General features: G+C 38.2%; 1 long non-coding RNA gene across 1 annotated transcript; it reads right to left on the reverse strand.

The window, feature by feature from the left end:
- Positions 1-429: 429 nt before the first annotated feature.
- Positions 430-18,758, reverse strand: LOC114032667. The gene is made up of 3 exons (XR_003567862.1): positions 18,679-18,758; positions 10,575-10,692; positions 430-665 (listed from the first exon to the last, which is right to left on the reverse strand). It is a non-coding gene; the product is annotated as an uncharacterized LOC114032667 (long non-coding RNA).
- Between the last annotated feature and the right edge of the window lie 7,335 nt (positions 18,759-26,093).

Consider the following 26,093-nt stretch of genomic DNA (forward strand, 5'->3'; position numbering starts at 1 on the left):
GACTCATTCTTTCTGACTGAGTAATGGATAGACTAAGACAAGACTCTTAAAGTAACTACTATGATAAAAAAACGTGGATTTGTTTATCAGTTAAAGTAACTGACATAAATGATCTCAACGGTCCATCAAATCATGCCGTTAGAGCTGAAAGGGATTCTTTGACAGATATCCTGTAGTCTAGCCCCTTCCTTAGACAGATGTAAGCTCCTTGAAGCCAGGGACCATCTTCTGCTTCTTTTTTATCCCTGATGCTTAGCACAGTATCTGGAACAAAATAGGAGCTTAATAAATGTTCATTGATTGACAGATAAGGAAACCCAAGGCCCAGAGAGGTCAGGTTACTTTCCAGAGGTCACATGATAAGAATGCAACTAGGGAAGTAAGTTTATCTTTTGGGAGTGATCAATATACAGAAAAAAGCCTGGGAAGTGTAGGCCTAGCTGGTGACAGGCAGGCAGAGGGTAGCTTAAAGGTACTTAATGTCTTTGAAATGGGACGGTAGGAGTTAGATATCTGGAAGAAGAAGGAAGGCCATCAAACCTAGAAGAGAGGTGGTGCACTGAAGGGAATGCTGCATTTGGTGGCAGATAACTTCTGATCTTCTATTTACTAGCTGTGAGATATTTGGCAAGTTGTTTTGTCTTTGAAGGCCTCAGTTTTCTCATCTATAAAATGAAGAGGAAGGTTGAGTAGCTGACTCTGAAGATTATTTTTTGTTTCTGTTTTTGTTTTTTTTTTAGCTAAACAGTGGGGCTAAGTGACTTGCCCAGGGTCATACAGCTAGTAAGTGTCAAGCGTCTGAGGCCGAATTTGAACTCAGATTCTCCTGACTCCAGGGCTGGTGCTCTATCCACTGTGCCACCTAGCTGCCCCTGAAGATTATTTTTTAATCTTCTATTTAGAAGACGAGGTAGCCCTTTCCCAAGTTCCTACCCAATAAATGTCTCAGAAGGGGGGTCAGTAATTAGCAGTGCCATAGGACTGAGGAAGGGTAGATAGCTTCTTGTTGTTTCATAAGGCTGGACCATTTTTTGGGTTCAAAACTGGCCTACCCTTTTTTGTGTGTGTGAGGCAATTGGGGTTAAGTGACTTGCCCAGGGTCACACAGCTATTAAGTGTCAAGTGTCTGAAGGCCAGATTTGAACTCAGGTCCTCCTGACTCCAAGGCTGGAGCTCTATCCGCTGCACCACCTAGCAGCCACGTGGTCTTTTTCTAAGCAGCATCCTCAGGGCACTTCAAAGACTGACATTCTGACCCTCAGGGGGAGCTAAGGAGCAGGCTACTGAGTCAAAGAGGACAGATGAGATTTCACTGGGACCTACTGGAAGTTCTTCCTTTTGTCTCAGTGCTGGTGCTGCCCTTTCTTGCAGTCAGTTCGAGGGCTGGACGCTCTCCTTTTTGGCTCCTTCTCTCCTTCATCTTTTTCCTCCATCCCTCCCTGTTCTCTTCTTCTTTCCTCCCATCTTGTCTGCCTTCTTCCCTCCCTTTTCTCTCCTTCTTTCCCTCTCTCTTCTTCCTATCTACCTCCTTCCTGATTTTGCTCCCCCACTCTTTTTTTACCCTGGTTACCTTTCTCCCTTTACCGTTCTCCCTTTTTTCTCTCTCCTCTCCTTTTACCCTCCCCCCAATTTCTCCCCTTTCTCCCTTCTTTTCTTTTTCTCTTTCATAGTGTAAGCTATGAGAACTCCAGTCAAGGTTTCTAATGTGACCTAGGAATGGAATAGATTTGTAAAATAACCCCATCTTATTCGCAGGAATGCTCGCGTATCAGTACATTTAGGGTTATTTTTTTAAATTATATCCTCAATGTATGAGTAATTTTTGATAGATTTGGTGTTGATCTGGAAATTTCCCAAAAAATCCGTGTGCTTACAAGACCAAATTAAGTGTTTCTTTCCCTCTGTCTCTCTCTCTCTCTCTGCCTCTCTCTCTCTGTCTCTACTCTCTCTGTCTTTCTCTTTCTCTCTCTATTCACTCTCTCTCTCTTTATCTCTGTCTCTGTCTGTCTTTCTCTTTGGCTCTTTCCCTGTCTCTGTCTCTCTGTGTCTCTTTGTGTGTGTGTGTGTCTCTCTCTCTGTCTCTGTCTGTCTGTCTCTCAAAATCAAGAGAGTTTCTTTGTTGAATGAGGTTTTCACATGGCTCACTGTTAATTGACTGGCAAGGGGAAGCCATTGAGCCCTCAGATCCCTTCTGGGAAGAGTATTCAAAGCACTCTCCCATTTCTTTTCCTCCCTTCCCCAGACATAATACAAGAAAAAAAATTCAATAAAGTATTTTCATGTGTTTGGAGCTGAGCCAGATGAATTATGTTAGCCAACTCTCAAATTATCCTTTATAATGGAGAACAGGGATTGCCTGACAAACTAATTTGAAGAAAAAATTCCCATTAGCTTGGCGTGGTCAACAGTTTATATCGTTTCACTCTTGCCAAATTTTCTCATACTTGTGGTTAATAAGTTGCCGAATGTTGGATTATGTGAGATTTCAAGTCCCTTCTCTCTCTCTCTGAGCCTCAGTTTCCTAATTTATAAAATGATGTATTTGGACTAAATGATCTCCAGAGGCCTTTCTGGCTCTTACATAGCCTGTGTGTTATGGCATCTCTTCTCTTTTCCTTCCCTAATCACTTGGGACCCTGCCATTCTGTCAGTACTCCCTCAAATCTCTTTGATACCTCTTCCCATTTTCAAAATATGGCAAATCCCATGGGAGCATTTTAGGAAAACACACCATTTGGAAAGAACTGCTGATATCCTAAAAGAAATTTCAAGGATTTGGGACAGTAACCTTCCTTGTGGTCTTTTGGTAATGTACTCTCTCAAATTTTCCTTTTCAGTTCTTTCTCCCCTTTTTCTTTCCTTTATTTTTTTTTAGAATGATTCTTCCCCCTGCAATTTCCTAGGAATTCAAAAATTAAAGGGTGAACTAAAAATTAGCTGGGTCTCTGAACTTAGATGTTTGGAAGAAATGGGGGAAATGTCCCTTCCTTTCTGTGCCCAGATAGGAAATCATGGGAGTGTAATACAGTCCCTCAAAGTGTGATTTAGTATCACTGAACTACTTTTTTTTAACTTTTTTTTAAAATTCTACTTCATAAGGGACAACTCAATGGGTGAGAGGAAAAGAGCTATATTTAAAAATTATATTAATATAAAAATAAAAGATCATTTTAAAAACTGTTTATAAAAAATGAGCTGGGTCTTAACTTTCCTGCATTCTAGAAATATATAAGCCTAAGTTAGAAACAAAACTGTGAAAAATGCTGAGAAATGTGGACATCTGATTCAAAGCAGGCACTTATTTACCTCCTGCCCCTTTAGGAATATTTTAAGGATATATTAGGTAATGTTTATGAGGTGCTTTGAAAATAAAAGCTATCATGGAAATATAATTCATATCATATAATTCATACACCCACTATTCTTCTCAAAAATACAGCATCCTGCAACTCATTTAGACAAATAAATGTCTTCACTGCCCTTCAGATTTCTTTTCCCACTGAAACAAATATTGGGTGCCATGAGGTAACATTAATAGCTCAAACTGAGGCAACTAGGTGGCGCAGTGGATAGAGCATCAGCCCTGGAGTCAGGAGGCCCTGAGTTCAAATCTGACCTCAGACACTTGACACTTACCAGCTGTGTGACCCTGGGCAAGTCACTTAACCCCAATTGCCTCACCAAAAGAAGCTCAAATTTACATAGAGCTTTAAGGTTTACAAAGGGCTTTCCTCACAACAACCTTGTGAAGTATATAGTATAGGTATTATTATTCCTATATTATAAATAGATAAGAAAACAGAATCTCAGTGAGGTTAAGAGAGTTGATTAAAGTGTCATAGTTTGTAAGTACCAGAGCGAGGCTTCATTCCCACAGTTTCTAGACTTCTAATCTAATGCTCTTTGACAAACAGGGCAAGGAAATTCTCCCAGTGCTATAGGTCAGGAGCTGGAAAGGCCCTCACAGGAAGCCATCTAGTCCCAACTTCCTCATGTTTACAAACATGGAAACTAAGACCCAGAAGAACAGTGAAATGACTTGCCCAAGGTCACATATGTGGTATGTGGCAGAATATGAACCAAGGTCGTCTGATTCCAAAGCCAATGGCCTTTCTCCTTTACCATGCTTCCTCCTGATGCCCATTACCATTTCTCCCCACTCTTCCTCCCATATCAGGAATTCTTAACCTGGGGTAAAATTTCAGGCATCTGTAAATTTAGATGGGAAAAGAAATAAATCTTTATTTTCATTAATCTTTTGCTTCCATTCTAGTCCTATGTGTTTTCTTTTATGCATCTAAAAATATTATTTTGAAAAAGAGTTCATTGGCTTTACCAGACTGTGTAAGGGGTCCATGACATAATAAAGGTTAGCGACAGCTAGGTGGCACAGTGGATCGAGCTCTGGCCTTGGAGTCAAGAGGACCTGAGTTCAAATCCAGCCTCAGACACTTGACACTTACTAGCTGTGTGACCCTGGGCAAGTCACTTAACTGCAATTGCCTAAGCAAATAATAAAAACAAAGACATAATAAAAGTTAGGACCTCCATTCCTAGGTAGAGTTTTTATGAGGCAGTGAACCTACTGTGTGTAGAGCACAACTGAGCACCTACTATATGCAAGAAGCTATGCTAATAGTTAATTCATTCTGGAGCCAATGATACTACATTTCAATTCAATAAGCATTAAACACCCACTATTCAGATAGTGAATGTTAGTTTACCAATAATGAATGCTGTTCAGAGCATTATGCTACTTACCAGAGGAAATCTGAACTTTAAGTAAGGTCTTTGCCTTCATGAAGTTTGCAATATACTTTAGAGATTTTAACCTAAGGTTCATGAGTGTGTGTGTGTGTGTGTGTGTGTGTGTGCACATGCATGCGTGTGTTTTAATATTTGGTAAGTGTATTTCAGTATAATTGATTTTCTCTTGTAATCCTATGCATTTTATTTTAAGCATTTAAAAATATTCTAAGGAGTCCATAGGGCTTCACTAGACTTCCAAAGGAGGCTATTGCACATGCATACACACACACACACACATACACACACACACATACACACAAGTGAAGAACTCTTGCATTAGAGAAATATAGCATATACATAATTAACATATAATATAACATGAAAATCAAGATAGGCATACAACAAGGAGAAATTTGTTCACCAGTTTTTACAGTGACAGGAGATGTCCTGAGCAAAATCCAAATACAAGAAAGATACCCTGTCTATGTTGAGATTCTTCAGATATTCAGGGATTTGAGAGCATTCTGATTTTATGATCCCTAGAATACTATAGGGCCTTCCAAGTGGAAACTTCATTTCCTCTCAGCTGCTGCTCAGTTTGGTTTAGAGTACCTGCTGCCTCAAGGCCAGATGTGGTCTTCTAGGTCCAAGGGAGGCTTTTGACTTGGTGGGACTATGAGAGCTGAGTTGAAATGTGAATCCCCTCCCAGAGGATGAGGTTGTATAAAAGTGATTATTTCTTTCACATGTTGAGGGGATGAGGGAACTAAATATTTGTATGATTATTTTTACTATACTGTGAAAGTAAACATTCCTTTGTAAAAGCTAATCTGACTGTTAAGTGGTTAAATGGGACTGGGATACTAGAGACCCCCTAAAATTGGGGAACACAATCAATGGGTCTTGTGTCAATCACATAGACTAGACATTCACTCCTAATTCCTTTAAAGGTCCAGAAGAACCCTTAAAGAGAGAGAGAGATGAAAAAGAGAAAAGGATGGAATGTATGTAACATACTTGGGCTTCAGGCAATGAGGGAGAGGGTCAGAGAAATAACTGCTACATATTAAGAAAAAATAAAAGTTCACAGACCCCTGATCTGGATCAATCACCTTATTTTGCTTAGGAGATAACTGACTGTTTTCATGTACAGTATCTCCCTTTGTTTATTATGGCTGAGATTTTCAAAAGTGAGAAGTGGTCCATGCCTCTCTGGACCTCTGGGCCACTTTAATTTTGCTCCAAGATTATTGGTTTGATTTCAGGGCCCAGAACTGAAACCCTGCTTCTCCAAGGCAATTGGAAAATTAATCCTATCTTATTTGCTATTTTTTTTAAAACCCTGTCATATGACTTCTCTTGTGGGAAGAAGATGGGGCTTTATTCTCTTCCTCTTTCCCCTTCTTCCCTACTCTACTAGCTTCTTTTCCTCTAGATCTTTAGACCAGAAAAACAAAACAAGTTGAGATTAGAATCTTAAAATGTGATTCACTAGGACTTGAATAGGCCTGAGGCAAGGGCTATTTCTTTTTGTTCTTCATTTGTGGTCTGCTCTTTCTCCTGGTGTCAAAAAATAGAAAGTGGAAACATTATGGGGTAATCAAAACTTTCCCAGAATTCACTTTGGAGTTCCAAAACCCAAGCTTCAATCTCATTGGTGCTCCTCATTACCTGAATGCCCCACTCAACTGAAAATTAAAACCAAGCAGCAAAAAGGCAATAAACGTCTCTCAGAGAGCCTAAGCAAAGGGTAACTTAAACAAAGTCCTTTTCACAGTACAAGAATCCTATTTATGAAGCAGATGACACAATGCCAAGGGTAGTAGGAAAATAGGAAGGACAGAAAACTCTTCTTCAGAAGGAAGTGGATTTACTTATCTCTAAAAGGAAAGAGTTTATAGGCTTGGGGCCTAGGATAGACCTTAGAAGTCACCTAGTCAATTAACAAGTATTTAAGTGCTTACTATGTGTTAGGTCAATCAATCAATCAAGAAGTACAGTATTTGTGAACTCCTTGTTAGGTGCTAGGCACTGTGCTAAACTCTAAATATACAAAGAGATGCAGAAACACATACCCTACCCCTCAAGGAGCTCACATTCTAATATGGGAAACAATACAAAAAGAACTATATTCATTTTTGGGGGGTGAGGCAATTGGGGTTAAGAGACTTGCTTAGAGTTGCACAGCCAGTGTCAAGTGTCTGAGTCTGAATTTGAACTCAGGTCCTCCTGACTCCAGGGCTGGTGCTCTATCCACTGTGCCACCTACCTACCCCATCAAATATCTATATTCATATAAGGCATAGATATATGAGATATATGGCTACAGCTATAGTTGTAGATATAGGCATAGACATAGACAGATACAGATAACACCAATATGGATATTGATATAGATGTTGTAAATGAGAAGTAATCGCAGAGGAAAGACATGGGGTTTGAAATGGGGGTGGAGGGAACAGAATGGGAAAACCTCCCGAAGAAGGTAATATTTCAGCTGAGTCTTTAAGAGGTGCTATGGGTAGAAAAATAAAAACAAAACAGTATGTGCCCTTAAGGAATTTACAGTATATCAGAATAAAAGTTATTCATTCAGGACAGCTAGGTGGTACAGTGGATAGAGTACTGAGCCTCAAACACTATGTGACCCTTGGCAAGTCACCTAATTTTTGTTTGCCCTTATTACCTCATCTAAAGCAGGGATAATAATTGTACCTACCTCCCAGGGTTATTTTGAGGATTAAATGAGATAATGTTTATAAAATATTTAGCTCAGTGCCTGACACTTATAAGGTACTATATAAATGTTAGTAATAATTATTATCATGATTATGATTATCATTATCCCATTAGAATCTTTGTAAACAAGTTGACGCTTCTCTGGGTTTAGTTACTTTTTGCCTCTCTAAAGGATTATGTTTTTGAAACAGAGAACATTTCTATGGTATTAAATTTTTAGTTAGGGAAAAAAGTACATCTTCCCACCACCCACTTACCCCATGAGGTTTCAGCTATTCTTTATACTGGGCTAAAATGAACAAGTTACTTGGCAAACAAAATCTGACACCAAACAAATCATTAAACCAAGTAGCAAAAAGGCAACAGAAAGTTGTATTGTGTATCTCAAGGGGCCTAACCATGCAACATCGGCAAAGTACTTTCCTAAGGCACAAGTACCTTTAATGGAGGAGAGGTTTTAAAAACCAAAGGACTCAGGAAAAGAGAAAAAGGCACAACTTTGCTATGTTGAGCAAGAGTGCTGCTTCCTGTGGAACCAACCAGCATGAAATCTGCACTTCAAAAGAATAAAAATAAAAATCTGTCTGCAGCTGCATCTTTGGCATGTTCCATTTCTGCCCTACGCTAGAAAATGTGTTCAAGTCATGGGTTATGTTTATTAACAAGCATCTCAGCTGGGCCAGAGGAAGTAGTAGTCCAGGAGTTTACAAGATGAATGTTCTCAGAAATGTGCTTTGTCAGTGTTTTAGGATTTCCAAAGATGAAAAGATAGGGGCTTTGCCCAGGGACCTATATTCATTGACAGGAAATGACCCACCACTCCACATTATCAGTCTTGCCATAATCCCTTATCATGACAGCGCTTTCTACTTTTCCAAGTACTTTCATATATATTATCTCAAAGGAGCAGTTGTACTTGCCCACTAAGAAGTAAATATTAGCCATCTCTATGGTGGGGGAAAGGGAAAAAAAGGAGAAAAAAGAAAATATAAAAGAAATTTACATAATAACTTTCTCTTATATTTAAAAGGAATAACAAGTTGTACATAATAGATTTGCAGTTTCATGTGCAATCTTTTTTTTATTATACTGTGTTATGGAAATGCTTGTTTTATTCCATAAATTAAAAACATCAGAAGCAATTTTTAAAAAGTAATTATGAATTTGTGGGGGGGAAATCCAATTATAATTAAATCCATTGCCAATGATTTAGAGCAGTGGTTCCCAAACTTATTTGGCCTACAGCCCCCTTTTCAAAAAATTACTCAGCTCCCCTCTGGAAATCTACTTTGTTTAACCCTTTAATTTTTTTTTAAGTTGCATCATCTTGAAAAATATATATATTTTTAAAAGAAGCATCTTAAATTTAATAATTTATTGTAAATTTTTGTTTTTTTTCCTGTATTGAAATTTTGATGACTCAATACTGCATATGTAACTATATAGTATTGTATTATAAACGAGTCATTACATGCACACATTCCTGCCAATGCATGCTGGACTTTCCAACAATGCATGATAAGCTTGCCTGCCAATGCTTGCTTGTTAAGATCTGTTGGCAGAATTGACCACTGATCAGTTATAACTTGCATTTTGTGTGTTTATTTGGAAAATAATGGAATCACTATGACTTTAACTCTGTTACACAACAGATGAAACATGTATGCTTTTTCAAAGTTTTCTTATCTGTTCTTCTTTTCTTATGCTTCCACAGTCCCCTTATTTTTATTCAACACCTCCCAATTGCACCCGAGGCAACTATCAACCCCCCTGGATTGTTCCAGTGCCCCCCAGAGTATTGTCCACTTTGGGAATCTATGATGTAGAGGAAATGGTAGACTGCTTTTTTTTTTTATTAAGAGAGATTACAAAGCTGTCTTGGAACTCTCCATTACTCTAGAGCTGGTTATCTCAATGATATTTTATCCAGATTCTTCAACCTGCTTATCCCTAGTGCTGACCTTTTAAGAAGCCTAAGCTCTAGTCAGGGGAAGGTAGGACTTGAACTATGAACTAAATGATCTACATAAAGATAATTTATAGACCCAAACCCCAGCCTTTGGCTTTGCATGGACCAGGTTCAGTCTTGGAGATGTCTCAAAAATCACCCTCATTAGTTCATTTTGTCCCCACCTATAATTTTCTTGAGAGCCTCAGATTTGGGTTCATTTGCCTAGAGTTTTCTCTGGGAGTCATGAAATAGAGTTCCTAACTAGATCTTAACAGACGTGGATAAAAGGACCTCAGCTCTCATGAAGGTGCTCAATTCATATCATCATACAGGGCAGTCCTGTTTTCACCCAAAAGAAAATGAAAAGCAACAGGAATGACTCATAAGTAGCCCACAGTAATTGGCAAAAATTATTCTTCCCTCTCTGCCAAATCCTACTTCCTTAGGTAGGTGGCACAGTGGACAGAGAGCTGGATCTGGAGGCAGGAAGACCTGAGTTCAAATACAGCCTTAGATACTTACTAGCTGTGTGACCCAAGACAAGTCACTTAACTACTATCTGCCTCAGTTCACTCAATTATAAAAGGGGGAAAATAGCACCTGCTTCTGAGGATTGTTGTGACAATCAAATAAGATGGTGTATGTAAAGTTCTTAGCATGTTGCCTGTCACATAGTAGGTGCTTTTCATTTTCTTCCTTAATGCTTGCTTCCCTCTCCCCTCACAATCAATATGATCCTCGAGATTCATAGCACAACCCTGTCTTCTGGACTTCCCTTATTTCCCACTGGAAGACAATAAAACATTTGAGAATATTTATACACTGTTACTGGAACCATGAACTGATGCAATCATTCTGGAAAGCAATTTGGAATTAGGCTATGAAAGTGACTAAAATGTGTATACCTTTGACCTAGAGATTCTATTGCTAGGCATAAACAAACTTCCAAAAAGTCAATGAGAAAAAGATAAAAGGCTCTAATACAACAAAATATTTATAGCAACACTTTTTTGTTGTAAAAAGATTGTTGTAAACAGAGTAGATACCTGCTTGTGATAACAGGAATGTGATACCATATTACTGCACTATAAAAAAAATGCATATGAAGACCATAGGGAATTATGTAAAGACTTACTATGAGAAGGTCATAGGAGAGCATGGTTGTTCCAGGGTGAGGAAGTCCCAGGTTCTGAAGAAATTTCCAATGTTAGATAGCAGTTCAGGCATCAAAGTTTGGAAGTCAGAAGCAGAGCCTGGTAGAGAACGAAAACTGACCAATAAGATTATTACCCCAGTTCCTAATTAACACCAATTAACTCTGTGTGTGTGTGTGTGTATGTGTGTGTGTGTATGTGTGTGTACACACATATATATAATATTTTCCCCAATTACATGTTAAAACAAATTTTTATCATTTTTTGAAGTTTTGAATTCCAAATTCTATCCCTTCCTCCATTCCTACTCTCCTCCCTCCCCAAGACAATGAGCAATCATATATTGGTTATACATGTGCAATCAAGTAAAACATTTTAATATTAGCCATTTTCCATGAGAAGGCTTGAATAAAAAAATGAAAGAAAAGAGAAAAGAAGGATGGAAGACAGAAAAAGAAAGAAACAAAGAAAAGAAAGAAAGAAAGAAAAATAGCATGCTTTGGTCTGTATTCAGACAATATCACTTCTTTCTCTGGAGGTCAATAATATTCCTCATTATCAGTCCATTGAGATTGTCTTGGATCATTATATTGCTGAGAATAGCTAAGTCATTCACAATTCTTCATCATACAATATTGCTATTACTGTGTACAAATTTCTCCTGATTCTGCTCACTCTATTTTGCATCAATTCATGTAAGTCTTTCCAGGTTTTCTTCTGAAATCATCCTGCTTGTCATTTCTTATAGTACAACAATAACTATCATATGCCACAGCTTGTGTAGCCATTCCCTAATTGATAGGCATCCCTTTGATTTCCAGTTCTTAGCCACCACAAAAAGAGCTGCTATAAATATTCTTGTACAAATAAGTCATTTTCTTTTCTTTTATGTCTTTAGAATATAGACCTGGCAGTGGTATTGCTGGATCAAAGGGCATGCACCCTTAGGCATAGTTCCAAATTGTTCTCCAGAATTGTTGGATCAGTTCACAACTACACCAACAGTGCATTGGTGTCCCAGTTTTCTTGCATCTCTTACAACATTTACCTTTTTCCTTATTTTTTGTCACATTAGCCAATCTGATAAGTGTGAGGTGGTATTTCAGCATTGATTTAATTTGCATTTATCTAATCTATAGTGATTTAGGGAATTTTTTTCATATTCTTATAGATAGCTTTGATTTCTTTGTCTGAAAAATGCCTTTTCATTTTCTTTGATCATTTATCAATTGGGGAATGACTTGTATTTTTATAAATTTGACTCAGTTTTCTATATATTTGGGAAATGAGACCTTTATCAGAGAGACTTGTTGCAAAAAAAATTCCCAATTTTCTGCTTTCCTTTTAATTTTGGCTACATTGATTTTGCTTGTGTAAAAACATTTTAATTTTATATAATCAAAATAATCTATTTTACTTTTTGTATGCTCTCTATATTTTCTTTAATCCTAAATTCTTCCCTTATCCATAGATCTGACAAATAAACTATTCCATGATCTCCTAATTTGCTTACAGTATCATCTTTATGTGTAAATTATGTACCCATTTTGACCTTATCTTGGTATACTGTGTGAGATGTTGTTCTATACATATTTTCTGCCATGTTGTTTTCTGGTTTTCCCAAAAGGTTTTGTCAAATAATGAGTTTTTGTTCCAAAAGCTTGGATCTTTGGGTTTATCATATACTAGATTACTATGGTCATTTACTATAATGTAATTGGTACCTAATCTATTCCACTGATCCACCACTGTATTTTTCATCAATTAGCTTTTACAAAACTGATACTTGTTGAGGCAGCTAGATGGCGCAGTGGATAGAGCACCAGCCCTGATGTCAGGAGGACCTGACTTCAAATCCAGCCTCAGACCAAACACTTGACGCTTACTAGCTGCGTGACCCTGGGAAAGTCACTTAACCCCAATTGCCTAAAAAAAAAAAAAAAAAAAAAACCTGATACTTACCATAAAAATATAGCAAGAATTGAAATGTAAATATCTCTCCCTCAACTTGTGGAAGAACCTTTTTCTCTATTCTACCTTGTTCCCTGGGACAGTAGGCTCAAATTTACTGCAGTTTCTACATAGCAATTGCCTCAAGTTTGCTTCCAAATATAGAATGACTAATACATTCATGAGTCCACATCTCTCCAGGTTGAACAAGTTATTTCATGCCTCACTGTCTAGTTGCTGGCAAATCTTAGCATAGAAATCAGCTCCCAGATTATAATGGATCCTTACAAAGTCATAGCTGTCTCCAATATCTTTGGAGACCATAGTGAGACAAGCTGGTTTTATCCTACTGATGAGAGGTTTTCACCATAGTAATCTTGCTCAATATGAGAGGAAATTTAAAACAGGAAGGGATTCTTTGAGCTTCCCAGGGTTGTCTGATGCCTCTTTTGATAAGTATTTAATGTTTTACAAACTCACCCTTTATCCTATATAATAAGACACTTGGTAGAAGCCTGGCAAATGCATTTAACTGACTGGTAAAGAGGATAGTGTTTTCTTTCTGTTGAGACGTTTCTGTCATGGCTGACTCTCAGTGACCCCGTTTGTGTTTTTGTTTTTGGTTTTGTTTTTTTTTTCCCTTCAAAGATACTGGAGTAATTTGCCATTTCCTTCTCCAGCTTGTTTTACAGATGAGGAACTGAAGCAAACATTGCACCACATAGTTGCTTTAGTGTTTCATTTGGTTTCATGTAAATAGTTATGCTAAAGGCCTTTGTAATAATCTAAGCATCCTCTTTCTTTTTAATAAGTAGCTTTTCCTGTCTTATCCTCTATCCCTTTAGGGGCTTCCCAGTTTCCAAAGCAGGGTGATGGGACTGCAGAAGCTGCAACATGGAGCCTCTCCCTATCTCTTGTCCAAGGTTGGACAGATGAAACAGTACGGAAAAGATTGTGAACACAAAAAGAATTGATCAGGCTTTTGGGGTGATTTAAAAGGAAATAGAGAGGGGGCAGCTAGGTGGTGCAATGCATAGAACACCAGCCCTGGAGTCAGGAGGACCTGAGTTCAGATCTGGCCTCAGACACATTATACTTCCTAGCTTTGTGACTCTGGCAAGTCACTTAACTCCAATTGCCTCACACAACAAAAATAAACAAATAAATAAATAGAGAAAAGGTTATAGGGAGCTAGGAGTACCACTGGTGTCTTTGAAAATAAGCTGACTGATAACAACAAACTCAATTTTGTAGTGTTACCAGTAAATTTTGAGATTTTAACTGTTAGTTAAACTAATTAGTTAACTATTAGGACTATTAATGGTTATAAAATCTAGATCTGATTTGGTTGAAATCTATCCTGAAACTAAATCATAATGTGATCTAAATGTGTTTTCCTATCACGATAATTGTGGTAAATCTGAACTTAGTGCAAATTACATTTGCTATTCAGCATTAAGATAATATACCGAAAAACTCATGAATCAGGAAAAACCTAATTCAAAATCTGGTCTCAGAATTTTTTTTTTAACTATGTGACTTCAAACCAGTTACCTCACCCTCATGTCTATCTCAGTTTACTAATCTTTAAAGTGGATAAAAATAATACCTACCCCCCAAATTATTGGGAGAACCAAATAATATAGTGATTGTGAAGTGCTTAGCATAGTGCCTAACATAAATTTGGAAAATCATTGCATTAGAAATATCATTAGAAACGTAAATTCTCTTTTAATTTGGATTCTCTTGGATTATAGATTCAATTGTTAAAAAAAGATATAAAAATGTTTGAAAATTATTTATTTAGAAATATAATAGACCATGGTAATAATTTTCTATAAATTTGATATAGCAAAGATCTCTTAAAATGGCCTTATCTGTGAAATGCAGTCCTAAGATCTTACCAGTCCTGCTAATGGTTTAAAGTGATTAAGTCTGAGAAATGTGCTGGAATCTTGCAACATACTGGCAACTGGGCAAAACTTTAAGATTTTAAGAACTAGCCCCACCCCAGGCTAGATTAATTTAATTTTAGTTGGGAGTGATGACAATAAGTTTTATGGTTCCTCATACTCATAAAATCATAGGTCGTTGTAGAAATTATAAAAAGGAGAGATTCAATCCCTATCTCTGCCCATTACACCACATTGCCCTAAGAATCATAAAATCTTAACTTTTTAGTATACTAGGTAACTGTTCTAAAATTAAAAACTTCAGGGCAAACCTTGCTAATTTGTTCAAGAAGAAGGTGTTTAAAACATTTGACATTAAAATTTTATATATACAAGAAACTTCATAGTGCGATTTGAATTGATATGTTAGCATGAGATAAATAATAATAGACTGTTTTCCAATTGTACCCTAGTCTTAAAAAGTTATATTGGTTTTCTGGGAAGCTAGGGGAGAACCCATAAGTTGCTTAGAGTATAAAAGTGACTTTATGATGATTTGTGATTATGAAAATAAAGATAACTGTCCTAGCCCCATACCATGATCACTGAAATTTTGCTAATTTTGTTAAATCTCATGGGACTTTAATTAAATATTGCTTTAAGTTTTGAATTTAGGTATAAGTGTCTGAATGATCTTTAAGTCAATAATCCATCATTTGAGGGAAATGCCACTAGTTGCTCAAGGGAGTCTCACCTGAGAACCTCTACAGACGGATGTTTGTGCCTGAGGGCATGATCTTGGCATAACTAAGGTGGGATCCTCTTGAAATAGTTTTCCTATTGTGCCCTTTCCTTTTTTGGACAGGAAATTTTCCCATCTGGCTAATTCTGAGCCTGGCTAAAATACCCTATTAACAACATGATTGGCTGATGAATATGACTCTCACCTGGACTCAAACTGAGCTTAAACCCTCCTTCTCCCTGTTATATACATAGAAATAAAAATATTGAAAATAACTACATAAATGCAAGACAATTGGGGAATGGGGAATATAGGTACTGACAGGAAGGATGCCATGTAGAGGGTGGCCCTTAGCTGATTTTTTTAATAAAACAAAGGCTTATGGCAAGCTATGCAAAGGCGCAGAGATAGGAAAATGGAGTGTCATGAGGAACCAGGGGTACACCATTTTGGCTGAACCACAAAGTGAATTAAGGGGAGCAGTGTGTTATCAGGCTGGAAAGGTAGGTTAGAGGCTTTTTGTGTTGTTGCTGTCATTGTTATTCAGTTGTTTTATCTGACCCGTTGTGACCCCATTTGGGGTTTTCTTAGCCAAGATACTGGAGTGGCTTGCCATTTCCTTCTCCATCTCATTTTACAGAAGAGGAAACTGAGGCAAACAGGGTTAATGACTTGCCCAGGGTCACACAGCTCTGAGACCAGATTTGAACTCAGAAAGATGAATCCTCTTAACTCCAGGCCCAGTGCTCTATTCATTGTGTCACCTAGAATCTTTTTGTGAAGGACATCAATTCTTACTTTACATTGCAAGTTGAGTCTCTTACTGCCAGTAAAACTAAAACTTTCTAAGCCCATATGCATCATCCCCAATACCCTAAGACACAGAATGGCATAGTGGAACTTGAAAACATGAGACTCAAAAACTTCTGGATTTGCCTCAAGATAATTATATTTGGAACAAATTATATTACTAGACCTCAGTTCCCTTACCTGTAATATAAAGAATTTGGACTAGATAATTTCTAAGGTCTTTTCAAGATGTAAGGTCCTATTATTCTATGATTCCAAACTCCTTTCCCCAACCTATCTACCAGTTCACTGACTGCCTCAGTCAATCTGAGATCTGTTAAAGACCTTAGCTTAAAAAGGCCAAAGTCCCCCACTTCATTCTGGGCCATCTCCAATTGTCCTCATGCATATCTGGCCATTGGACCCAAATAGCTCTGGAAGAGAAAGGGAGGCTGGTGACTTTGCACAGCCCTTCCTCACTTAAATCTGATTCACTTGCGTGTCATGGCATCACTTCCCTGATGTCATGGTCCTCTTTGAGAATGAAGGACAAACAACAATCTATTCACCATTAATAATATCCACAAATCACGCTGTTGTTGACCCGATGCAAAATGAAGTGAACAGAACCAGGAGAACACTGTACATAATAACAGCAACATTATGTGATGAATGACTATGAATAATTTAACTCTTCTCATAATACAATGATCCAAGACAGTTCCAAAGGACTCATGATAGAAAACGCTATCTACATACAGAGACAGAACTGATGTAGTCTGAATGCAGATTGAAGCATACTATTTTCACTCTTTATTTTTTTTTTCTTTTGGTCTGTTTCTTCTCTCACATGACTAATATGGATATATGTTTTACATGATTGCACACAAATAACCTATATAAAATTGCTTACCTACCCTTGTACAGAGAAGGTACAGGAGGGAGGGAGGGAGAAAATTTGGAATTCAAATTTTTTAATGAATGTTAAAAATAGTCTTTACATGTAATTGGAAATAATAAAATATTATTTATAAAAAAATAGCTAAGCCGCTATAGGATGATCTTACTGGATGGTGTCTCTGGGTGACCCAGGTAAGCTAGAGATAGGGGCAAAGGAAATAAAAGAAACAGAATGAAAAATAAAGGGAAATGAGGGTGTTATACAGTGGATTGGAAGTAAGAAAGATGAAAGAGAGGATGGCAGGGAAAGAGAAAAGAAAGATCAATAGATTGAGAGGGGGAGTGGTAAGAGTAGAAGGTAGAAACTGAAAGGCTGATTGCAACTCAGATTTTTTGGTTATTAGAATAAAGTGCTTACTGTGTGCAGAAAACAATGGTGTTGAATGAAACACATAGTTTAGGTCCTAAGGGTCCCTGTACTTAGGCAGTTTATAGTCTAGTTGTGGTACGATGCAAACCAGAATATTGTGATGTATAATAGAGAAAATACCAAAGAGCCAGATGAAGTCTAAAAGGGAAGTTTGATTCCAGGAACAAGGCTCTGAGAAGGCCTGATAGAGGAAGTGGAATCTGAGTTGAGATTTAAGGAGTTCAGTAGGCAGAGGAGGGAGGCATCATATTCCAAGAATAAGAAAAAACCTTACAACAGGCATATAGGTGAGAAAGCGTAGGATGTGGACATGCAGTTTGGCTGAAACAAAGAATGAGTAGAGGAGAGTAATAGGCTATAATGCTGGGAAAGTATGGTGGTAATAGATTGTAGAGAGCCTTGAATGTCAAACAGTGGAGTTTCAACTCAAGTTAGTAGATAATAGAGAATCATTGAAGATTTCTGAGCAGGAGAGTGGCATGACCAGGTCTCCATGTTAGAAACAGTATTCTAGGATGAAGACAGGAAGCCTTGCTTAGAGTGGGGAGTATAGGCTATAAAGCCTGTTAAGAGTATTGCAATAGTCCAGAAAGGTGGTAATAAGGGCCTGTCATCAGATAGGGAATATTGAGACTAGAAATAGATTTCAAAGAGATTGCAGGGGTTGAATCTATGGGACTTGATAAACAATTGGATTTAAGAGGCAATGGAGGGGAAGAGTCTAAGATAATACTAAGTTTATAATCATAGAAAACTCTGTATAATTGACAAAAAATAGCAAATTTGGAAAAAGAATCAGGCTTGGGGGTAGGGGATGAAGGAGTAGAACAAGTAATAAAAAAGTTTGCACAGGTCCCGGGGAGAGTATTTGAATCACTGGGTGAATGTTAAGGTGAGGAAAATTTCAGGTCAGTATGAGGAAGAATCTTATAATATTTAAAGCCCTTTGATAGTGGGATTGGCAGCGTCATGAAATTTTGAGGTTCACGTAACCAGAAATATTCAGATACAGAATCAGGATCTTGATGGGGATACAGTAGAAGGTATTCATGCATCCAACAGAGCATCGGACCTCTAAGATTCGTATATCCCACATTCAAAGGCCTTCCAGAGAGTAACGTGCTCTTCCTTCACTGTATTCACATCACACTCTAACATGCCCCAACTCATCGTATCATTATATCATATCCCCATTCCACCCCATGCCTACATAACTTGTTCTTCCTCAGATCTGAGGCATCCCCTGCCATGTCATTCTGAGGATCAGAGAACCACAGGTCTAGGGCTGGAAGAGACCTTAGATGCCATTTTCGTTAACCTGTACCCCGATCCCTCATTTTACAAATTAGAAAACTAAGGTCAAAGAAAGTTAAGTAACTTACCCAAACTTACTCAGGTTCTGGCAGGGGCAGAATTGGCAAAGTCCTCTGAATCCCCATGGTTCGAATGCTACCCTTTCCACTTTCTGAAAAGCCACATCCATGTCATTTACACTTTTTTTTATTTGCCCTAGCTTGCAAAATGCCTCTTTTATTTTTTTAAATGAATTTGTTTTCAGCACATGTCAACAGATTGTTTCCCCAACATCCCTTTATGCTACTAATTCCTGGCAGCCACTTATGCAAGTTAAATTCAAGGATTGAAAAAGAATGAAGAAAAAATAAAATCATCATTAAGCAGATATTCAGATATTCAAATCAAATGCTCTCCAGAAAAAAAAAAATACGAGTTGCCTTTAATCTCAATTCTGCTACACAGCACCTATGCAAGATATACAAAGAGCCCTGTGCTCCCCTACAGACACTGGGTTTTCTTCCATATCAGGCTATGTTTCAGTCAACTGCTGGGCATTGGCAGCCTCTATTCAGGGGTCACATCCCTTAACAAAGCACAGCAGGAGGCATACCCCAGGCAGACAAAAACACCTTCTTGTTTCTATCAGCAAGTCTCTCCTCAGGTCTGAAATTACTCTTGGGCTACTGCCAATGACTTTGTATGAGCTCCAGAAAAGAGCATTATTTCCCTGTAAGGGGTTACATGGATTCTCATTCAGAACGGCAAGAGGAAGGCTGTGGGCCTCTCTTTATTTCCAAGACCCAGATACTGAATACCACATTTTGCTGCATAATTGTCACAGATTTTATGCCAAAACTGTTTGCAAAAAAAGTGGGGTGCAACTGTTATGTGAAGCTTTTTTTTTATTTTGTGCCATTATTACTTAAAAATTATTTATTACTAAACTGTCTTTGGTACAAGATTAGGATGTACGGAATACTTGTGAATATACATAAAACTGAATAGTCCAAATCAACGCACGTCATTTCTTCGCGATAGTTTAGCAACATTTTTCCTGTCTGAAAAATAAAGTTAACATATTAGTTGTTATTGATTTGTTCACCGTAGTCAAAATATTACACTTGAGAAAATTTACTACAGTGCTTCAAAGTATGGCCTTAGAAAATTTAGTCTTCTGTATTCAAAGATTCTACACCGCTTTCATTGGTTTCGTCATCTAACGCACCAACCACAGCTCCACTCATATCAGATGTGTTTACTTCATCATTGCTCTGCCACAGTACGCTGTCTTCAGATCCATCTAGAACATTCGAAATTCCCATCTTTTTGAAGCTTTTGATGACTGTTTTGTGTAGTATAGGGTCCCAACTCTTAATTACCCATGGGCATATCAGTTCCAAGAAAGGGGGCTTAATATTTCCAGCATATGTCAATTGGTGTTCATTGCTCATTGCCCACTCCTTGTAGAAACCATACAAGTGGTCTTTAACTGGTTTGTTTACACACAGACAATGCAAATGCCCTGAGAGTTCTAGGCTCTCAGCTAGCAATGTGAGAGAGACAAATCCGCAATCATATGCCACTGGTGAATACATTGCTGCTCTGTTTACCTTTTAAGTGACTTGACAAATAGAATTATGCCATGTGACTGTTATGTGGTGAAAGGTTACAAACGAATTTTTGGACTGAAAAAATAGGGTGTGACAATTATGCAGCAGCAATGACTATGTGGTGAAATACAGTAGATCCTTTGGCTTAGAAAACTGCTCTTTGCAATAGGTAGCAGTTGACTGCATAGTTAATCATCCCCAGTGGGTTTGGCATTGTCCTTTCTGTAGTTTACAACTAATGTTATATTATATATTCACACATACACACATCAGTATATGGGAATATGTTGACTGAGTTCCCTTTTCCTCAAGAGAATTAAGTTTAATTGGGGGAATGCAAAGGCCCTTATAATAGATAGAAAACCTCTAGAAAATCTAATCTCATTTTTTTCTCTCTCTCTTATTTTTTAAAAAGGTTTTTTTTTTTAAATATTTGAAATCAAACAGAAACTTGGAGGGAAAGGAGACACATTTTAAAAAAAAGAATCTCAATCAGTCCCAAATAAGGAAAACATGTTTTGTTTTACTTTTCCTCTGTTTAACAAATCTTAAGACATTAAGCTAGTTTGGGGCCTATATTTCTGGTGCATGGTTTATTGCAGTTCACCAAATATTTTGCTTTGAGTTCGTCTGCCTCAGTCATTTGTTTGGAATTGTCAGTGCTGACTGCTGTGGGAAGTAGACTATGATCCAGATTTTTGTATACAAAGGTTCAGGTTTCACAAACTTTAATAGAAGAGGAGTAGAGTGAATAAAGGGGAGAGAGGGGAAGGACAAAAGAGAGAATGTGAGAAAGGAGCAGGAGAAAAGGGGAAAGAGGTTCCTAGGACAAAAAACAGGCTTTTTTATCTGACTCTAAGAGGCAGCATGGCATAATGGATAGAGAGATGACTTGGGTTCCCACCTTTCTCTGGCACCCACTGTTCGTGTGACCCTGGGCAAATCAGTTAACTCCTCAGTCCTCTAAGCCAGTAGTGTCAAATTCAAATAGAAACAGGGTCACTAAACCATACATAAGGATCTCTGTGGATAACATTTTGACTTAGAAAACTACATGTTATCTTCATCTATATTCTACTGTGTTTTTATTTATTTTGTTAAATATTTTCTAATTACATTTTAATCGGATTGACTGAATTTGGGAGTGTTGCCACATCACAGCCTGTCTGCCTGGTAGTGGGCATCTCTGCTCTAAGCAACTCTCTAAGACACCAAGTGGCAGAAAACGGGTTGCCCTGTATTTGAAAAGGGAGTTTCCTCACCAAGAAGTTCTTAGTGAGGAAATGAAATCAGATCCATTCCCCACCCTATCTGTATTTGCAGGGGCAACCAGGTGTCGCAGTGGATAGAGTGCCAGGCCTGGAGTCAGGAAGATCTGAGTTTGAATCTGGTCTCAGACACTTACTAACTGTGTGACCCTGGTCAAGTCGCTTAACCCTGTTTGCCTCAGTTTCCTCTTCTGTAAAATGAGCTGGAGAAGGAAATGGCAAACCACTGTAGTATCTGTACCAAGAAAACCCCAAAGGGGGTCACAAAGATTTGGATACAACTGAAAAACAATTAAACAGATCTATATTTGTATGACAGGCTTCATATTTGAAGATATACTTTATTTTATTAATTATCTATCTGTGTGATTAAGATGTCTCTTCTCTCAAGCTTTCACTCTGACTCCACCCCTCACACAGACATGCACTGACTCATTAGCATTCTCTCTGACAATTAGAAGAGTCTCATGCAAAATTTCCCACCTTGTCTGGAAACCTGAGTGACACACACATTCTCTATCCATGTCTTAACTAAGTCATATTGTGAGCTCCTTGAGGACAGGTACTGTCTTTTGCCTCTTTTTGTATCCCCAGCACTTAGCACAGTGCCTGGCACATAGCGGGCACTTAATAAATGTTTATTGAATTTAATTGTGCTCCAAAGATTGCATTACTGGCCCTAATGCTTCCTAGCTAGCTGTAGGTAAATTACTTCATATATCTGAGTTCCAGTTTTACCATTTATAAAATGGGAAAGTTATTACTTATACTTCCTATCCCACCCAACCAGCCATCCAGAAGCCAGGGCCTACCCAGAATCAGCATCTTGTATTTTTCTTACAGTGTCCCCTCTCTCCCTGACCTCACAAGCTGAACTAGGACCTCCAGAGACCTTGGGAAATTTAATATACCCAGTCTTGGCAATTTGCCCTGGGTCTAAGCTTTCCTGATTTGTGGTCAAGTAAAACCTCAACTAACTTAATCTATCTAGTTGGCTCCAAACTGATCTTTGTGCCCCATTCACCCAACCAATACAAAACTTGAATCAACCCAGTCTAAGCATCTCGCCATCTAGATATTCAGCGATATCTTCCCCACCACCAACCTTTGCCACAACAATGTTCCCATTCTCAGTTTTTTTCTCTTATCCTGAGAATAATAATCAAATGAGTGTTATCATTGCTTCTTTGATACTAGAAAGAATGTAACAAGTTTGTAAATATTATAAACCTTGAAGTGCTCTAGAAATGTGTGATATTATAATGAAATACTGGTGTTAAAAATATGTGTGTATAGGTGAAGAGCAATACTGCATAAATTTCCAAATGCCCGTTTTTTTTCATTTATTCATTTCTGGCCATATTCATTTTCTATCATCAAATCTTGTCCAAGACAGATGCATTTATCTGGCAGAAATTGGACTTTGGTATTTTATACCATATTCTAATTCAAAATGGATGTATGATCTGTATATTAGAAATAAAACCATAAAAAATTAGAAGTAGATCATAAATCTTTCATAGCTATGGGTAGAAGATGAATTCTTAGCCAAACAAGGGATAGAGGCAATTATAAAAGATAAAATAGTTATTTTGATTTATGTGAAATATAAAAGCTTTTGTACAAGCAAAATTAATTCACTTAGGCTAATAAGGGAGGATCTTGGTCACATAAGCAACAAGATGGCAGACTAGACATTTTCTATGATCCCCATGACCTCTCAGACCTCTCCAAAACAGAAATTATGGATCAAAGATAAAGCTACTTCAACTGTTTCCATGGTCTAGGACACCCAGAATCCAAAAGAAGGTTTAAAAAAAAACCCTAAAAATCCAAGAACTCTTGTTCACTGATTCTGACCTCATTTAGTAATCCTCTCCCATTTCCTATGCTACCAGTAGTGAATTTATACCAATAGAACCAAGGACATAATACAGGCTCAAATCAAAACCAAAACCAACCCCTATATCTCTTCTTCCCCTCCCTTTTTCGAGTGCTTTAAAGATCCTGGCTCCAGGTGTGGAAGTTTGTTCAGGCCTCAACTGCCAGCTTGGTGATAGCCCTTTAAGAGCAAAAGGCTGCCAAGGTCTAGAACCTGGAAGCACCAGTGCTTCAAACCTCTGAATCACCAGTGCCAGGAAAAGCAGTTTCTGCCAGTGTCAAGCCAGGAAACTAAGGAACAGAGGGAGAGGGATAGGTCACCAAGACAGGACATCCTGAATGTGGGAAGCTGTACAGTACTCTAGCTGCGAGCAGTTCCGGCCATCCAAAAGTCAGCTGGGACAGAGACCTAGGCTGGTGAATCATAAATTGCCCAGTGTGGGAGCAGGCTGAGACACTTTGAGATCCAGTGCCCAAGAAAACCACAATCAGAGAGGAAGGAGTCAGGAAGTGAGTGATAAGGAAAATAAGTGTGTGGGGGCAGAAGAAGACTGAATGTATCAAAGATTTCAGGAAACAGAAATCTCAAAGACTTTGAACATAAGTAAATAAAACAAGGGAAAAAAAGAAACAACAGAGAGAAAAATGGCCTCCAGATTTAGTAAACAAATTGAAGTATCTATGAATACATATTATAAAATGAACAAAAATGATCCAATACTTGTTGAGACAAAGGATCCTGTGGAATTTGAGGAGAACATGGAACCATGCTATTCCTGAGTGGTTTAAAAGAGAAATGAGGATGACTGTAGAATTTGTTTTTTGCACAGCAAAAATAATAAACAGAAAAACTTGAATCTGTAATGGCAAGTGAAAGAGAGAACAATAGACTGAGAAGACAAATACACAGAAGTGAAACATAGGGGAGCCAAGATGGCGGAGTAAAAAGGTAGTCGCTCTCACCCTACCCTATCAACCTCTGAAAACCCAGAAAATATCACCCCAGAAAAAACCCTGGAACAGCTGAACCAGAAGAAAGACAGGGTGCAGCAGTGCAGTAGCCCAGGTAGCTAGAGGGATTAATGGGAAAGGACCCTTTTACCTTGGGGGAAGGGGAACAGTACGGAACCGGGAGTTGCCCAGCCAGCTAGTGGAAAGACCCACATTAGCACACCAGGAGGAGATTCTGGTGCCTTGGCATTCTACAGCAAATGGGTCTCCCAGTGCCTCAGCAAAAATAAGAGAAGCAGCACTACAAAGGGCCCCCAGGCAGATAAGCCCCTGGCAGCATTTGTCTGAAAGGAGCTGAAGAAAGCAACTTAGAGTTGCCTGAAAGTTCCAGCCTTGTTGATTCCAGCCCAACACCAAGTAAGCTGTCAGAACCCTACAGCTTCCAACTGCCAACCAGGAGGAGATCCCGAAGCCCAGGTGGTCGATCAGGCAAACAGCAACAACTGTACCTCCGAGTGCCTCAGTGAGGGTGGGGTAACTGGTGAAAACCAGCTCAGAAAACCACCAGGTGCCTCCACATTCTACAGCAAAGAAGTGTCCCAGTGCCTCAACAGAAATAAGGGAGGTAGCACTGCAAGGGGCCCCAGGCAAATAAACACCTGGCAGCACTTATCTAAAAGGAGCTAAACAAAGCTAAAGGAAAGGAAAAGCAGGCAACCTAGATTTACCTGAAAGTCCCAGCCTTACTGATTCCAGCCCAACACCAGATAAGCTGCCAGAACCCTACAGCTTCCAATTGTCAACGTAAGAGGCCCCAGCACACAAAGTCAGTGACCAAGACCTAGGCTCCCAACACAAGAAGCTTGGGTCAGTGCCCTCTGCTCCCCAGGAGGAGAGCTTAATCTCTTTAAAGGCCAGGGAATAAAAAAACACCATGAGTAAAAAGAACCGTACAATAGATTCATATTATGAGAAGAGTGAAGATCAAGACAGAAATTCTGAAGAGGACAACACTGTCATCAAACGACATCTGGAACATCAGAAGGGAATATGAACTGGTCTGAAGCCCAAAAAGCCTTCTTAGAAGAACTCAAATAGGATTTTAAAAGTCAAATGAGAGAGGTAGAGGGGTCCTTTAAAAGTACAATTGGCCAATTGGAAAAAAAGTAAACTGAAGAAAACAAGTCCCTAAAACACACAATTGGCCAATTGGAAAAAAAGTATAATGAAGAAAATAAATCCCTTAAAAATACAATTGACCAATTGGAGAAGAAAGTACAAAATCTAACAGAAAAAAACAATATGTTAAAAATTAGAATTGAACAAATGGAAACTAATGACTCTGAGAGAGCAAGAATCAGTCAAACAGAAACAAAAAAATGAAAAAATACATGAAAACGTAAAATACCTCATGGGTAAAACAGCTGACCTGGAAAATTGATCCAGGAGAGACAATTTAAAAATTATAGGCCTACTTGAAAGTCATGATGAAAAAAAAAAAGCCTGGACAATATCCTTCAGGAAATCATAAAGGAAAACTGCCCTGAAGTCCTAGAACCTGAAGGTAAAATAACTATAGAAAGAATCCACTGCTCCCCACCTGAAAGAAATCCCAAATTGAAAATGCCAAGGAATATAATAGCTAAATTCCAAAATTACCAGATTAAAGAGAAATTACTGCAAGCAGCCAGAAAGAAACAATTTAAATATCATGGAACCACAGTCAGGATTACACAGGACCTTGCAGCCTCTACATTAAAAGACCGTAGGGCATGGAACATGATATTCCAT

The sequence above is a fragment of the Vombatus ursinus genome, unplaced genomic scaffold (genome assembly GCF_900497805.2).
Source record: "Vombatus ursinus unplaced genomic scaffold, bare-nosed wombat genome assembly UNPS02005659.1, whole genome shotgun sequence".
Lineage (NCBI taxonomy): Eukaryota > Metazoa > Chordata > Mammalia > Diprotodontia > Vombatidae > Vombatus > Vombatus ursinus.